Genomic DNA, 18,127 nt, shown 5'->3' on the forward strand with positions numbered 1-18,127 from the left:
ATTGTGATATCTTGTTCAACAAAAGTGGAGTCTTCATCAGACAACACAATCATATAGCTTGTGACTAAAGAAACCAAAGTTGCTAGACTATACAAATTGTTTATTCCTATGCCTTTTTAGCATCTAATGTGGTGACAATAAAAATTTTGCTAGTTTTTTTAAGCACAAAAAATTTGGGTGACTGGGTTGCAAAATCATTGTTTTCATGAAGAGGTACAATGTTGTTCAAGGTTTACGGCCTATTCATTTCCCAAATGAGGTTTGTGATGTTGAGAGATCACGCTCAATATCATGTGATCATATGTGCATAGCACCATCATTGTGCATAGCACTAACCCAATAGAGTGCTATAACGGAAAGGGTTAGATGTCCTAACCCTAACCCTAAATGGGTTTGTATATATTCTACATTTTCAACTAAATCTAGTGTGCAGTTAATCATTTGTGGTGTGCTCTCTAGCAGTCATGGGCAAGGGCCCGACAAAATCTATTCCCCACTTCTGAAAGGGATGGATGGACATCACTAGTTGATGTTGCCTAGGACGCAAGTCCTTCCTACCAAAGAATTGGCATGGTTCACAGGTTTTGCAATACATAGTGACATCCTTGAACAAGGTCGGCCAATAGTATCCAGCATGTAAAATCTTCTTAGCTGTATAGTCACCGGCATAGTGGCCTCCACAAAATCCATCATGATAATACTTCAATACCTTAGGTACTTTGAACATCTGCATCAATGGCCCATCTTAGTACCCCATCCATGCCTTGATGGTACAACACCCCATCAAAGAGCGTGTAGCGCCTACTATCTCTACGGATCTTCTTTCTCTCATAGCTAGTACTTTCTGGAGGAAAGGAGAAAGCGGTCAGAAACCTGTAGATACCACCATACCATGGATCCCCAACTTCTATGGCCGCTACAAGGGTTACATCGAGGCACTCCTCCACATCAATCAAAGCATTCTTCAAGTTGGAACAACCCCCTTTTACAATTTTGAAAGAAAAATCATATTCTTGTAGAATTACCAACCATTTGGCTAACCGGCCCATGGGATTTGGTGATTGAAGTACCTGCTTTGCAAGACCATTGCTAGAGATTATAATGAAGGACTTCCCAGCCACATAATGCTTAAATTTCTCAATGCAGAACACCAAAGACAAGGCATGCTTGTCAGCCTCAGAGTAGCGTCGTTCAGTTTCGAGCAATTGTCGAGAAGCAAATCAAATAGGATACATGAACCGATCCTCCCCTTGCTGGAGAAGAATACCCGCCAGAGTGTGCTCACCAAACCCAAGATTGATATAGAAAGTTTTTGGCCAATCAGGATTGCATAGAATGGGTTCTGAAGCCAGAGCATTCTTGATTTGTGCAAACCCATGATCACAATCCTCATCCCAAGAGAAATCAACCCCATCTTTTAATAGCATAGTCATGGGTCGCGGCAAAGCAGCATATTGATCAATGAAGTGGCGATAGTATCCTGCTAGATTGAAAAATGAGCATACCTGACGTTTGGTTGTTGGCGGGGAGAGCCTAAGGATGGCTTCTACCTTCTCGGGGTCAGGCTTGATGCCCTTAGATGAGACAATATATCCCAATGACCTTCCTTGAGTGGCTCCAATGGTGTATTTATCAGGGTTGAGACTACCATTTGCATCATTGACCCTTTGGAAGGCCAACCTAGCCTTCATGATGTGCTCCTTACGTGCTGAGAATATACAGAAATCATAGATGAAACACCTCCAAGAAATCCCCCAAATATGGGGCAAACACCAGTTGCATAAATCTTTGAAAGGTAGCAGGAGCATTGGTGAGGCCAAAGGGCATTACTTTGAATGCAAACATCCCCCAGGGTGTGGCAAATGTGGTTTTAAGCACATCTTCTTCAGCAATTCTGATTTGATAAAACCCGGAGTAACCATCATAGAAAGTATACATCTCATGACCACTTACCTTCTCAAGAATGAGGTCTTGAAAGGGCAGAGGATGACGATCCCTCTTGGTGGCCGCATTGAGTTTCTTATAGTCTATGCAGACCCGCCACTTGTTTTTCTTTGGGATGACTACCACTGGTGAAACCCATTCAATATCATGGACTGGAAGAATAACCCAGCTTCTACAAGCTTCTGCAACTCTGAGCGCAAAGCATCGGTTTGTAGGGGCCCTAATCTGCAAAACTTCTGAGCCACTGGCTTAGCATCAGGCTTTAGCTCTATCTTGTGTTCTATGGCAGTCACATGGCGAAGGTGGTGGTAGCTAGTTGCGAAGAGGTCAGGGAACCCTTTGAACATTTCTAGGAACTCATCTTTCTCACTTGGAGTGAGGTCTGGGAAAAGCATAGATTCAAGATATTGAGGACTAGCTGTTATCTTTTCTGTGGGTGGCGGGGTCACAGACACCTCCATCATGTAAGCTTCTTCCTCAGAGAACTCCTCCCCCTCGTTTGAATCTTCCATTGACTCAGACACTGAGGATGAGAGAGTATCACTGTCTTGCTCCTCTTCTTTTTCAGTGGCACTAGCTTGCACCGGGATCTTCTCCTTTGACGCACCAAAAGACATGTGTCCGGACCCCTCTCCAAACCGTGGACCACCAGGCTGCCCCAGGAAGAAGGTCTCCTTCTTTGAGCCCTTAGATGCTGAGATGGTAGAACCACCGATAGAGAAGGCTAAAAGATCTCGCAGGAGTAAGTGGTAGCCTTTGGATTTCCCTATTGGCTCAGGGCAAGAAGACTATTCGGTCATTCAGGACCTTGCTCATCATTCTTTGAGCATCACGCTTCCTCAACTAATAGCATTAAGTCCTAAGGTGAGATGTGAGTTGCAGCAAGGGCTGTCAACAAGGAAGAGCAAGAAAAAGGGAAAGGTACAAGAGATTTCTTCTATCTCTGAAGAAGTTGATTGGCACCCGCATACAGTAGATGTCATCATAGATAACTACCATGTCAAAAGTGTGTGTGTTGATGGGGGAGCTGCATGTAATATCATGGTGCCCTGTATCATGAAGAAGTTGAATTTGAAATGCACAAGGCATTTCTCCACTCGAATCAAGGTAGCCGATGGTTGATGACTTGCCACCCTGGGAGTCATCGAGGATTTGCTCATCACTGTCAATGGATTGACCACCACCATCAATTTCTATGTAGTGGACATTGAAGATATAGGCAGGAGTTACCCAACCATACTCGGGAGACCATGGCTGCGAAAGAGTGATGCAGTCAGCTATTGGAAGACATAAACTTGCAATCCTTTGTTGATAGTTTATCTTTAGACAAAAAAGAATTACAACTTGAAGCTCAAAATGAGGCACAAAGGGTTGTAGGTACAAAGGGATTCCTTGGTTGAAACATTACCAACCATTGCCAAACCCTAGAAACCTTTGTAGTGAGATCGAGAAGAAATCATTCAAGACGAGTTTATCGACATGAATTAATAAGTAGATGCGCCAAATCTCCCCCCAAGCTTGGGGAGCATCCCACCCTTCGAAGAATGTCACCCTTTTAATTACCTCCGATGCAGCAAGTAGCTCGATCACCGCACAATGAGTAGAATTGAAATCAAAGTCCTCCCAGCGTATCACTAGTTCTTCACCTTGTATCATCCACGGTGTATCATCCCATCGGTCGTCTCCTTGAGCAATGCATTGTACAATCAGTTGGTTAAGATCGACATGAAGATCAAGGAAGAGATCTCGCCCATTGGTAGCCGTAAGGTGCGGAGGACCAAGCACCAAATCCTTGAACTCGTCGAGAAGTGACATAAATATCCACCCTCCTCGTGTGGCGTGTGTCCATGGAGTGAACTTGAAAAAGTTCAGAATCTGTGATCTAGTAGGAGATATGAGTAGAACACATGAAGTAAAGTACTTTTGCTTTTTACAGCATGTGAAAACTCCCCACAGTTAGAGAGTTACAGTTCATGGGATTTCAATGTATAAGCAATATCAGTACATTTTGATCACTTCTTATTTGCTGGCCCAATGGTAAGTCTTCCTTTTGTGAAGGGGGAGGTCTTGGGTTCAAATCCCACTCTTTAATAAAAAGAGAGGAGAGGAGAGGAGAAGAGAAGAAGAAGAGAAGAGGGGGGCACAAGTTACTATTTTGCAGAAGCCCGGAAAGTCTGTCGTCTGCGATCAAAAGATGCACGAATACACCGGGACGAGAAGATGAACCCAACGACACGCGAATGTGCCAGTCGCGGCTAGGAGATGCGCGGGTGCACCTAGAAGATGCGCAAATGCGTGCACAGGAACCTAGAAGAAGCGCGGGAACCGTGAGCAGAAGGCATGCAGACTGGAAGCGCAGAAGCAGGGAAGTTTTGCAGCTGCAGAGACGGAGAAGATACGTAGATTGGAGGTGCAAAAGCAGAGAACCGCACACGAAAGAGGCCGCAGAGGCGCACCCAGTCATAGGAGTAACAGATTTTACACCACTAGCCGTGGAGATTTCGATCCCAGCAACCACACCAATTCTATTAACTAGAAATGAAATCAGGACAAGAGGCTTGAGCATAGGCGTTGCGACGCTCATGGGCCATGGAGGAAAAGGGAACATGAGGGGAGAAGCGTTAACATGGGTGGGGAAAAGGGACTAAGAGGGGATGGAATGAAGAGGGAGACTATGGAACAAGGGGAGAGGGAGAGGGGAAAGAAGAGCATGTACATGATGGGAAAAGGAATGTAGAGATGGAGACATCAAGGGAAGAGGGTCATGCTTTATTTGAAAGGAAGGATGGGGGAAATATCAAAGTACTAGCTAGGTGGCTTTACAAGAATGAGCGTGTCCCATCAAGGAATAGCCCCCTCCTTTTATAGCCAAAAGAGGGGGTCTCTCCCAATAAATTCATCCTCCCACATGCATGGTGTGTGTGGAAGAGTCTTTCATGTGGGCTGGGCGGTTACGCATGCTCAATTGTGTGCGACAACCATTGGCCTCATTTTTCCACATATATCAACCCCCATATCCCAAGTCTAAGATACTCCCTTGGTTTCTTGCCAATTTTATAATACGTTCAAACATCTAGGAGGACAAGTGGAGGGTTGGCACAAGGAATCTTGCCACCTCATCCTACTTTCCCCATTATTTAATTGCACTCTTGGACTTTCTACACCTCCCCCACATGGGCCTATCCTACGTGGAGGGAATAATCCAATATAATATCCATCTCCACCTATTTTATATTACTTCTCCCATGGTCCTTGGGTCATACCTGAATAAATGTAGGCGTGGGACTGCCTAGGTGGAGGGGTGGCACATGGAGGACCCATGCCACCCTATCATTTTATATTATTACTACCATGGATTATGTACAACACACCTTATGGGTCCTCTTACGTGGAAGGGTGGCACATGGTCATGCCCTGCCACCTCAACCCTGGGCCCTATGCACACCATATTTTATTATACTATTGCCACACATACAAGCACACACACATATTTATGCCTTTTTACTTAAGTCAAATTTATCCATAACAATACACATGTGCAAGCGTGCACATATCACACATAGGTGAATATGCACACATGTACACATCGTCACACACACACATAAACATATACACATGCATTCAATATTGCACACACACACACACCTCACATAGACGTACTCATGCAAATGTGTCAAATGTGTACGTATAGACATGCATATACACCCGTGTGTGCAAGCATGCATATACACATGGACATGCATACACAACATGCATATGTAGAGGGTGTTGCATTGATACACATGCACACTAAGCGTCTTAGCGTGTTCACACACAGTCTCGCACGTGCGCACGCGCACGCACGCATGCACACATGAGTGCACATACACCACACACATGTACACATAGGCATGAGGCACACACACATACACACATGTACACACAAGCATATACATACAAATGCACATGCATACATAATACAGGTATGCATGAGGTGCACACACACACATAGTCATAAATGCACATACATATAGATAGGTGCATATGTACACATCCAAATGAACATATACACACAACACCCACTCACAACACACATTTAGTTTCCTTTTGTTTTTTGTAGAGAGAGAGAGAGAGAGAGAGAGAGAGAGAGAGAGAGAGAGAGAGAGAGAGAGTTGTGCATGCAATGCAGGTTAACCAATATCTAACTTTGACACTTGTCTTGTAATTGGGCCACAAAAGTGGCTTCAAGCCACAAAAGCAGCTTAGGTAGGATTTCTTTTTTTTCATGATAACTTCCACATGTGTTTTCAAAAGTGTCGTATAGTTACATCATTGTGATCTTCTAGTATAAAGAAACATTTTGATATTGTTTTTGAGTCAATTTTGTCTGCATAAAAATTTTTCAATTTTCAAAAAGTGCCCAAAACATGTCACAGCACACCGATTTTGAGGGTCTAATATAGTTGACAGATTCTATCCAATGGTTGTGATGTCCACATGTATGTGTCCTATACATATAGACATATTTTTCAAAAAAGTTTCAGCTTGCTTAAAAAATCTTTGAGAAAGTTATGAACAAAAAACTTAGAGAGACCACTTGTTTTTCAAAAATGCGTCCAAAAATCAATCTCAATGAAGTAGGTTTTTTACACCTTTTATTGTTGCTATTTTTTTTCAACTACATACTTGTGTTGGGTACAAATCCTTAGAAGGATTTTATTTGAAAGTGTATAGTTTGTCTTCATACAACTTGCAAAAGTAATTGTAGATTTAGCTTCAAGACTTGGAAATTTATCCACTAACAATTTATACAGGTATGGTGCCGCATCTATTTTTACTTGTGGGATGTAGATGCCTACAAATTGGAATCAGTGCACCTTTCCAGATTTCCATGACCTAGATGTTTGAGCTATTTCTTTTGCCATGGGCAAAATTTCAACAATCATTTCAGATGTCTCAATATATTGCCCTTACGGATCCCTATACTGCAATTATCTATATTGCTAGTGCTAACTGCCTCATCTTGCCCCTAAAGCAGTAGAATTCATTTTGTCAAACTATATCCACACTATTGACACGACTTGACGAGTACAATACATCATAGACATAGTTAGTGCATGCTTCCAAGTTTAATCTCCAAAAGTATTTTACCTATATTTGCGAAGCTCACTTATGTCTTCCTGACAAGTGATCTAGCAACATTTTTTATTGCATCAAACAATTTCTACTACTTGCAAAACATCATACATAGATAACCGCAACATAGAAGGCTTTTGCGCAAGAACCCTCGCATTCGTATTTACCATACACTAAGTTCTCTTTTGGACATAGATTGAATTCTGGCTTGAAATGAAATCCTCAATATGACCCCCTGTTCCATTCGATGGGATTGCTTCAGTAGTTGAGCCTTTCATATGCTTGCCCTCAAGCAATGGTCTTCCATCCTCAACACGAGTCTCTTATCATGCCTCCTCACCAAATTAACACAATCTAGATTGCCACTCGAAGTTCTCGTTGCATTAACATTGTATGTCATATCCACCACCACACCCACATCAACTTTCTCCTAGCAATTCAAAATCAATAGCCTCATATGGGTAAGCCAACAAGATGACCCTTGTGCCAATGCAATGAGTATTATCCTTTGACAATAGCTTAACTCTCCTTTCTCTCGAACTATCATGTACACCCATGCAATCATATATCTTCAAGCACCTCATCACTCTATATGATTTCGCCAACAACACTGGAAATGTGAACTTTGTCATTTTCAAGTTCAAAAGCATTATTTTTGCTTCCATCATGGATTAGAAATACCCTCGTCACATTCTCAGTGTCCCACTTCACAATACTACCAACATCATCACAAAATTTGCATGCATCATCTGTCGGGAATGGCAAAAGTGCAGTAACATTAAGATATTTCTCCACCAACACAGATAAACATCCAATACCAAGCATTTTTCCATGGCATGTGTCAGATGGGTTCATTGCATGTACCATCCTCACAACCACAACTTCGTGTGGTTAATCATTAAATCAACCAATTCTCGAGAGCAAATTTGTACACCCATGATGCCTAAGAAGTAGGAAAGTTGCTAGTTGGTGAATCAACTTGGCATGGCCATAAAACACACACACACACACACACACACACACTCTCTCTCTCTCTCTCTCTCTCTCTCTCTCTCTCTCAATATTTATTTGGGAAAGATGTTTACAAAACCAAACCTTGACGGGAGTGTTGGAATTGGCCTCATGAACATAAGTTTTTACCCATAGGGTTTGGTCTCATGAACATAAGTTTTCACTCTCAAATCAAATATTGGAGGGGGAACTTTTCTCAAAACACAGTTGAGGTCAGCCAATGAAGATTTGTCCTTGATATCAATATTGTGTGAGGGGTATCCAAACCTATTTTGGAGAAATGATATCTTGAATAAAAGTTTTGACCTTTAGGCCAAATCTTTGAGGAGGCATTTCCTCAAAAGATAGGTTTGGTTATCCAATAATGATTTGGATACAATGTCAAAACTTGGTGAGGGGTGACCACTCCTTCATTTAGGGATGTCCTCTGGAAAGGTTTTGCTTCTCAATATATATTATCGATGTCGATGTCGTTATCTTCTTTGCTTGATGTAACTTGATGCATGATGCTTTGTTCTACCATGTGCCTTAATGCTTTATGTGTGGATGCCATGCTTCATGCAATGGTCATCTCATGCACTTGTTCTTTTGGCATGCTTATGACAACGATGTGTGCATTGATGCTTTGATTTTTCATTTGTCGCAAAGGTCTTACCAATTGATTTGTTTCAATATTGGCAGTGTCTAATTGCATACAATGATTTTGATCTAACAGGCACGTAGAGCTTGAAAAGACGATCACTTTTTCTTTTTGGAGCATGTCCAAATTCTTCCTGGATTGGAAGTTATGGCTTGTCGAAGTTTTCATCAAGAAATGGCCTTTGATGATGTGGCATAGGAGTTCATATGTAGAATACAAATTGTGCTTGGCAGAGGCTATGCTTAGGTGGCACTTAACTAACCCTAAAGGTAAATCTAACCAGGGTTTAGTGTGGGTTGAGTTGACTAGACTTGGGTTTACTTAACTATTGACCAAGCTAGAGTTAAATTTAACCATAGCTACATTATCTTGCCATGTGTCTTCTTGGTAGAGAACCTTGGAGGAGACTTTGTGGATGGTTGCTTTTCTGCCACCACCTCCACCATATCCTCCACCCCCTTCCTTCCTCCCCCGATGTAGAGTCATCTTCGTTGCAGTCGATGTTGCCAGCTTCGATTCTAGTGTCACTGACTTTGATTCCCTTGGAGGTCATGCGTTCACCATCGTCGGAATCTCGCAGCAAGAAAAGAAGTATCTTTTGGTAGCCACTCAGTATGTCACTAAGTGGGCTAAAGCTATCGCCCTCCCTGCTGCAAATGGTAAGGCAGTTTCAAATTTCATATTTGAACGTATCTGCACAAGGTTTGGGACACCCATGGAAATAGTATCTGACCATGGGATTTCATTCTTAAATGAAGTAGTGGAGTTGCTCATGGATCACATGGGTATTGATCATCGCACTTCTAGCATCTATTATCCAACATCCATGGGTCAAATGGAGCGGACCAATGGCCTCCTTTGTAAAACCATGGGAAAAATGGCCACAGGGAACAGGAGCCAGTGGGATCAGAAGGTCACTGAAGCCGTGTGGGCTTACATCGCTCATAAAACATCTATAGGTCACACTCCTTTTGATTTGGTGTATGGTATTGAGGCAGCTTTACCACTTGAGATAGAGATTCTGGCACAAGAATAGAGGATGACAAAAGATGAACATGTAGAGGCCAGGTTGGTACAACTGGAGAAGTTAGATGAAACCTGACGCCTTGCACTACATCAAACACAGATCCAAAAGAATCGACAAAAGGTCCTCTTGGATGCTAAGATTTGCAAGGGATGGGAAAGACACTTTGCTGAGGGGGATGTGCTATGCTTTGATAACAGATTGGACCACCAAATGGATAAGAAATTCCTTCCACTGTGGACCGGTCCATACAAAGTCATCAAGGAATGTAGCAATTTGTCTGTACAAGTTCAGGAGCTGCATGAGCCATATGGCAAGAAGGTGATCAACAAGCGTTATCTCAAGCCCTTCTTTGTGCGTGACGGTCCCACGTAGGGAAATGATGTGCATTCCCTGCCTGGGGGGGGGAACTGTTATGGATAAATTTGACCAAAGTAAAAAGGCATAAATATGTGTGTGTGCTTGTATGTGTGGCAATAGTATAATAAAATATGGTGTGCATAGGGCCCAGGGTTAAGGTGGGAGGGCATGACCATGTGCCACCCTTCCACGTAAGAGGACCCATAAGGTGTGTTATACATAATCCATGGTAGTAATAATATAAAATGATAGGGTGGCATGGGTCCTCCATGTACCACCCCTCCACCTAGGCGGTGGTCCCACACCTGCATTTAGTCAGGTATGACCCAAGGGTCATGGGCGAAGTAATATAAAATAGGTGGAGATGGATATTATATTGGATTATTCCCTCCATGTAGGATAGGCCCATGTGGGGGAGGTGTAGAAAGTCCAAGAGTGCAAGTTAAACTCGGGGGGGTCACTCATTATATGTAACCCTATCACGTGAGTTCAACAGAAGGATGTTTTTAATATCTAAATTTAACAAAAGTTAATTTACATGAGGGAGTATTTAAAACAATTTTCAAACAAATTTACATATTTGTATAGAAAAAGGGTACATTTTATTAATGAAAAATTTACAGATAAGGGATTTTAGAAATATCATGCCTTGAACGCACGTGATATAGAGGGTTTATACATAGTGACCCCCCTGAGAAGTTAAATAATGGGGAAAGTAGGATGAGGTGGCAAGATTCCTTGTGCCAACCCTCCACTTGTCCTCCTAGAAGTTTGAACGTATTATGAAATTGGGAAGAGACCAAGGGAGTATCTTAGACTTGGGATATGGGGGTTGATATATGTGGAAAAATGAGGCCAATGGTTGTCGCACACAATTGGGAGTGCGTAACCACCCAGCCCGCATGGGAGACTCTTCCACACACACCATGCATATGGGAGTATGAATTTATTGGGAGAGACCCCCTCTTTTGGCTATAAAAGGAGGGGGCTATTCCTTGATGGGACACGCTCATTCTTGTAAAGCCACCTAGCTAGTACTTTGATATTTCCCCCCATCCTTCCTTTCAAATAAAGCATGACCCTCCTCCCTTGATGTCTCCATCTCTACATTCCTCTCCCATTGTGCCAGAGTCTCCCTCTTCATTCCCTCCCCTCTTAGTCCCTTTTCCCCACCCATGTTAATGCTCCCCTCACGTTCCCTTTTCCTCCATGGCCCATGAGCATCGCCATGCCTATCCTCTAGCGTCTTGTCCTGATTTCATTTCTAGTTAATAGTATGTCTATGTGCAAAGTGTGACAATGTATGTGTGTGCAATGCTTGCGCATTTATACATGTGCATGTGCATGTGTGGGCACATGCACACGCCTGCACATATGCTTTTAAGGTGTGTATGTGTGAGTGTGTGCTTGTAGCATGTTTGTATGTACATCATTCTACACCCCCCTACATATGTGTGTGTTCTATACCCATGTGCACATGTGTGTGTATACACATGTGTATGTGTGTATTCAATGGGATTCCTTCTACCTCAAGCATTGTCAAGGTGGATTTATGCATAATGTTGGATAGATCTTGAAGGCTAAATTTATCATACAAATACACACCAATGATGAAAGGATTAGGTTAGAATTTTTTGTGCAATACCTACCAATGGGCCTAAAAACACTTGTAAATAACTACATATTCATTTCTATGGTTTCAACCATTGTGCATGATTCTCAACTTTTCCCAAAGTTGGTTGTTAATTGGAACTTGAATAACCTTCAAGCAAAAAAAAGACAATCGACCAATGATAATTTGATATGTGGCCGCAAGCCTTTATTCTCCAAACCAGTGGCTATTGTTGGTAACATTGAAAAGAAATATGTTTTCCAGGCAAGTAATTTTAATGGATTCACATCGTGGAATGTGATTGGATGGTTTTCATGCCAAAGATGAAAAGCAAGGCGATTGAGCTAAAGAAAGGCTAACTTAACTTTGGAAGATTTATGAAAGTATGACTCAAAAGATCATTGTGGTGGATGTTTGCATCCACCAAATGTAAAGACCTCTCTCTCTCTCTCTCTCTCTCTCTCTCTCTCTCTCTCTCTCTCTCTCTCTCTCTCTCTCTCTCTCTCTCTCTCTCTCTCTCTCTCTCTAGCATGGGCTAGCACCTTCTCTTTAGTACTATGCTAAAAAATTAATGGTAGAAAGATAATAAAAGTGTGGGTTAGCTAGCATTTGAGACCTACGTGGAGAGAGATTTTGGACAAATGGTTCTCATGAGGAGAGGTATTTTGCAACTTAGGTTGCCCTATGGGAGTGTTGCGTTCACACATAGGTTTGATTGAGTTATCCATAAAATCATTTAAAAATGGTAAAATAAAGATTTGTTGCTCCTAAACATATATTGACTTGAATTACAATATATGTCATGTCAATATATCTTTTGCTCACATGTGCTCGCAAAGGTTGAGTAAATCCATCTAGATTTCATGTCAATCTATCTCTTTGCTAGAACATGTGTTTGCTTAAGGTTGAATAGATCATTCCAAATTTCATATGGGGTAAGTAATGGCATGTTGTGCAATGGTCAACTCTCACCAAAATTTCGAGGTTAGTGGTTGAAAGCTCTCAAAATTAAATTATACGTCATGCTCAAAGTGGATTAATTGGTTGAGCCTATACTCATCCTAGGTTATACTACTACTACACTTTTAGTTAACTAACCTTGGTGCTACATACCTCAAATATTGAGGCAAGTTTTCCAAGGGGGGAGCCGAATCTCTAAAGTTGAGGTGGCTAATCAATGGGTTGCTTTGTGGACATCAGTTCTCGCCAAATTTTGTGGGTAGGGGGTCATCCCCTTAAAGGATTCTCACAATATATGCTCCTTTTATATCCAAGTCAAAGGATTCATGCTAAATATATTACATTTCCCAAGAAGCTATCGATAAGGATGAACCAATGATTGGATAAGTCCACTTGCCACAATTTTTTCTTAAAGTTAAAGAAGGAAGTATGCCTCTCATTCACACTATAAAGCTACATAAGTGAACATTATTCTCTAGAGTGCGTTAGGTACTGTGCAACGTAGCCAAGCATGACAAATTGTCTATATGGATGGCATCCTCTCCTTCCTGCTTTTAGGTTGTGGGAAATCCTTGGTTGCATTAGATTTTCCATGGTTTCTAGTCTTCTCTCTTCCATAGCCATTAGCTGAACTCTTGCTGAACTTCTCGGGGGTTTTCCTCACCAAGAATGAAAAAGACTTGGCCTTTCTCCTCCTCAAAATCTTCATTCTCCTCTTCACTCTCAACTTCTATCTCTTTCTCTTAACCATCCCCTTCTTCACACCCACATTCAGCTCCACATGACTCACCATATCAAAGCTCATCTTCTTTCCTGTACATGTATGTACGGTTATCATTCTCTTTCTCCAATTCTAAATAGCACCCACCTTTCATAGCCAAGTCCTCCCTAGAATCAATGTAGGTAGCTTTCATGAGAGAAAAATTCCGTTGAGTGATAGAGAAATTCCCATCCATTTGAGAGGAATTTTTGTCCATTTGATTGAGAGATTTCCATTCTATTCTATTGAGAGGAATTCTTAGTTCATCAAGAGAAAGAGAGATTTGAGATACATCTCTTCCGCTGAGAGATTGTGTGAAAAAGAGAGTTTTCCGTCATTGCATGTGAGTAATTTGAGAGAGAGATTTGTTTCAAAGAGATCAAAGTATTCTCTTATGAGAGATCAGAGTGTATGAAGTTTAAGAGGTCCAAGGCACACTACTTCGACAAAGAAATGCTTTAAAGAAAGGTCCACAGACCACGGACAGCAAGCTAAGGCTCATAAGGCGACTTTCAACCTGTTGCTCGTCCACTTGTTCTTCACGCTTGGTCTTCTACAGCGGCTTCCATAGCATAGCGGCTCTTCTACAACACCAAGCACAATGGCTCCTCTACAACGCCTGGCATAGCGGCTCTTCTAAGGTGTAAATGATTGAAGGTGGCTCCTAGATCTCAAACAACCTACTCAACCAAGCCCTAAGGATTCCCGCCTATGTACAGATCTTGGCTCCATTCATCTATCTCTCCAACAGTAGCCTTCTACACAGCCAACAGACGTTGTGGATCCCTCTCGACTGTGGCGGGTGACCCTTATAGCAGTTGCAGCAGCTTCATCGACACGCAGCATCCAAAAACGTCTCTTGTAGCTTTGCCACAGAGGTGACTCCATCGACTATTTCACGGGCCTTCTCCAAACAACGCCAGCCCTACCTCCTGATCTCCATCGACCTCCTACTACAAGCAAAGCAGCCGGCCAGCGGACTCTACAGCTGCAACTAGAGCTCTAACGACTAAAGCAACAAGGCAACCCATCTCCACGACAAGCGGCACCTACGACCACAGACGACTCACAAAGCTCTTGGCTGGCTCCCCTCCAAGGTAAGCTTAGCCTCCGAACGGCTCTCCATCGCCTGCTCTCCACCAACAACCATCTGCAGGTCCTGTCTGCACCAACGCCTTCATATGAGAGGCTGTAGCCCAGCACAATGCAAAGAATAGGGAAAAAAGGCAAAACAAATTCTGCTTTGTCTTTTAGCTCCGTAATACCATTCTATGTATTAATCATAGAACATGCCTGTTGCATGATGGATGAGAAGAACATGCCAAAATCACATTTTTCAAAAGCATGTAATATTGTCGTTCACTAATAAATTAGAGTTCTATTGCTATATGGCTCAAAAAGATCCTTTTATAGATAGAGAGCCAAAAGTTATTAATTTAGGAAAATTTGGCTTGCTACCACCAATTGTAAATGGAGAAAAACAAAGGCTCCAAATAGTTGACGCACAAAGAGTCCTTTTGCATAGCTCAAAGGGTCTACAAGAGGAAAAAAGGCCTCACATAGATGGACATACACTACCAATTTTAAAGCAATTTTCAATTCATGGAAAAGGTAGTGGAAATCAATGAATTGGTAATGGGCATACACTATGAATTTTATAGCAAATTTTTATTCATGGAAAAGGTAATGGAAATCAATGAATTGGTTAGCTAAAGAGAGAATCTACAAGACTCACTATACCATGGAAAAGCTAATGGAAATCAATGAATTGGTAATGGTCATACACTACAAATTTTATAGCAGATTTTTTATTCATGGAAAAGGTACTGGGAATCAATGAATTGGTTAGCTAAAGAGAGAATCTACAAGACTCACAATACCATCATGGACAATCACGGACATGTGAAGAAACATGAGTACCTTGGAGATATGGCTCTAGTGCAACTAAGCTAAATGTGCTTGACTAGAGCTACTCAGTGGTGGATGCAACCTAAGACTACACATGATGGAGAACTAAGCTAGATAGCATAGACTCAAGCACAACTAGGTTACAAGATTGAGACTTGTACTCATAGAGAGGCTTAATATTTGCTTGATGTTATTGCTTGAACCTTACTTCACAAAGAAAGCATTTACCTTCCTCCGCAAGCGAAGGAAACTTTCCTCGCCACCCTTAGTCGGTTTGGACTTCTCTTGTGAGGGAACATTAGAAGATTTCCCATCACCTGTGCCAAAAGCATGAGGAAAGAATTTCCTCTTGGTCTTACCCTGTGTCTCGGTCACTAGAGGCTTCTTGGTTGAAGCCATGGTATCATCATATATGTGCGCAAAATGAATGGCCTCTTTCAGGGTGGAGCTTTTGTTGTTTTAACCTGTAAGCGATATGAATCAGGTAATCCAGCTACAAAGAATCCCAAGAGAGTAGTAGGATCCATCTTGGTAGCTTGCGTCTGAAGGCCACGAAACTTTTGTAGGTAAACTTCAAAGGTTAGATTCTGCTTACCCATATTGAGAGCCCGAAACTTGGCTATGATATCATAATCTTCTTCTTTCTTGAGAAATTCAGTCTGAAAGGTCTCTTTGAATTCAACCCAAGTGGTCAGCTGAGGTTTCAGCTCCTTCCACCAGAGGAGAGCTTTCCCAGCGAGATACCCAAGTGCAAGCTATATTTTCTTGTCATTGAAATAGGGGTGGAAGTTAAAGTAGACTTGCCACTTGTGAAGCCAGTGTCCACGACTTCTTTCTTGCGATCCTTTTGCTCCCCGGAGAATTGATCAGGCATGATATTTGGACCAAGAACGGATGCCATCGAGTCCATATGCGTGAGAGTTTGGACAAGCGTTTGCATATCAGTGATCTACTGCACTATCTAATGTTGATTCAAGGATATCTCCTCAAATCGTGCATCCAATCTGGTTAAGAATGTACTTGTTAACCCTTGGGCCAGCATAGGTTGACATGAGCGACAAAAGAATGCTAGATTCTGGCACCATTTTTGTCATCAACACCGTGTATATATGTTGAGGAATATTCTTTTGTAAATATACTCAGAATCTATTTTAATTGGGAAGAAGGGAAGCTTAAGCCTTGTAATGTCATTCCCGATGCCACTAGGATTAAGCAGCAATTTTCAGATCTCAATTGGGACCAATTTAGTGCCAATTAGAGTGTAATTAGGACTAATGATGGCAGGAAATTAGGGTTTGGCCTGAACCCTAAAAAGGCTGTGTATTTAAGACGAGTCTTTTGACTTGGTCTTCACTCTCTCATTTGCACTTTTGAAATACAAGCTGAAGCACTTCCTTCATTCCTTTGTTGTTGTGTCTTGCTTCATGCATGCTTCTGGAGTGCCTTGATGCACTTGTGGATTCCCCCTTCCCCCATGCTCATGTCTACCTTCTCATCTTCTTCCTTCCCCCTTTCTATGAGAGCTATTGAGTGAGAGCCCGGAGGCTTGAGTGAGTGACACATTCAAGAGAGAGAGGTGAGGAATAAAGACCTAAGACTGAAAGAATAGCTTAGGGAGAGAGAGGAGTGAGAATCCCTTTCAGCCTAATTCCAACCCCATGACAAGTTGAGGTAGAGGTAGCAAACCTTAACATCTTTTTGGCACCGTTGTGAGGGATGGATGGGATGTTTTCTTAGTTCTTTCTGCTAGATTACGGCACCATTTTTGTCATCAACACCGTGTATATATGTTGAGGAATATTCTTTTGTAAATATACTCGAAATCTATTTTAATTGGGAAGAAGGGAAGCTTCAGCCTTGTAATGTCGTTCCTGATGCCACTAGGATTAAGCAGCAATTTTCATATCTCAATTTGGACCAATTTGGTGCCAATTAGAGTGTAGTTAGGACTAGTGGCAAGAAATTAGGGTTTGGCTTGAACCCTAAAAAGGTTGTGTATTTAAGACAAGTCTTGTGACTTGGTCTTCACTCTCTCTTTTGCACTTTTGAAATACAAGCTGAAGCACTTCCTGCATTCCTTTTTTGTTGTGTCTTGCTTCATGCATGCTTCATGAGTGCCTTGATGCACTTGTGGATTCCCCCTTTCCCCATGCTCATGTCTACCTTCTCATCTTCTTCCTTCCCCCTTTCCATGAGAGCTATTGAGTGAGAGACCCGAGGCTTGAGTGAGTGACACATTCAAGAGAGAGAGGTGAGGAATAAAGACCTAAGACTGAAAGAATAGCTTAGGGAGAGAGAGGAGTGAGCATCCCTTTTGGCCTAACTCCAACCCCACGACAAGTTGAGGTAGAGGTAGCAAACCTTAATAGTACCAAAAGATTCCTTGGCAACTAAATCCTCATAAAAATCATAATCTCTGTGATTCTGAGGTGGCAGTGAAAGTGGAGGATTAGCTTGAGCAACCTTATCGCTCCCGGAGTTGCCTTCAACCATATCACAAGAAGGAATTGTCGAGGGGAAAAGAAGGAATCCCCAGGCAAGCTCACCTCCCAACCGTGATGCTCACGGGTACTCGACTCGTAAAATTTGACCATCGCCCCCAAGCTAAGGGATAAACTATTGGCATGTATCGGCTTCCATCCAACTCTAACCGCATGGTGTCCCATACCACCATGAAGCGCCCCTCGGGCCTCGAGCTAATAGAAATTTGGCTATGCTGGATAGTAGGTGTGCGTCCACACTGGTCCATGATCAAACCCACAAGAGAGAGCTGAGACTCGCTCCCACGAATGC

General features: G+C 42.2%; 1 pseudogene; it reads right to left on the reverse strand.

The window, feature by feature from the left end:
• Nucleotides 1–15,538: 15,538 nt before the first annotated feature.
• Nucleotides 15,539–16,274, reverse strand: LOC147890141 (uncharacterized; annotated as a pseudogene).
• Between the last annotated feature and the right edge of the window lie 1,853 nt (nucleotides 16,275–18,127).

This window comes from Dipteris shenzhenensis, chromosome 19, assembly GCF_047967505.1.
Source record: "Dipteris shenzhenensis isolate YYH24624 ecotype China chromosome 19, Dip_SZ_1.0, whole genome shotgun sequence".
NCBI lineage: Eukaryota > Viridiplantae > Streptophyta > Polypodiopsida > Gleicheniales > Dipteridaceae > Dipteris > Dipteris shenzhenensis.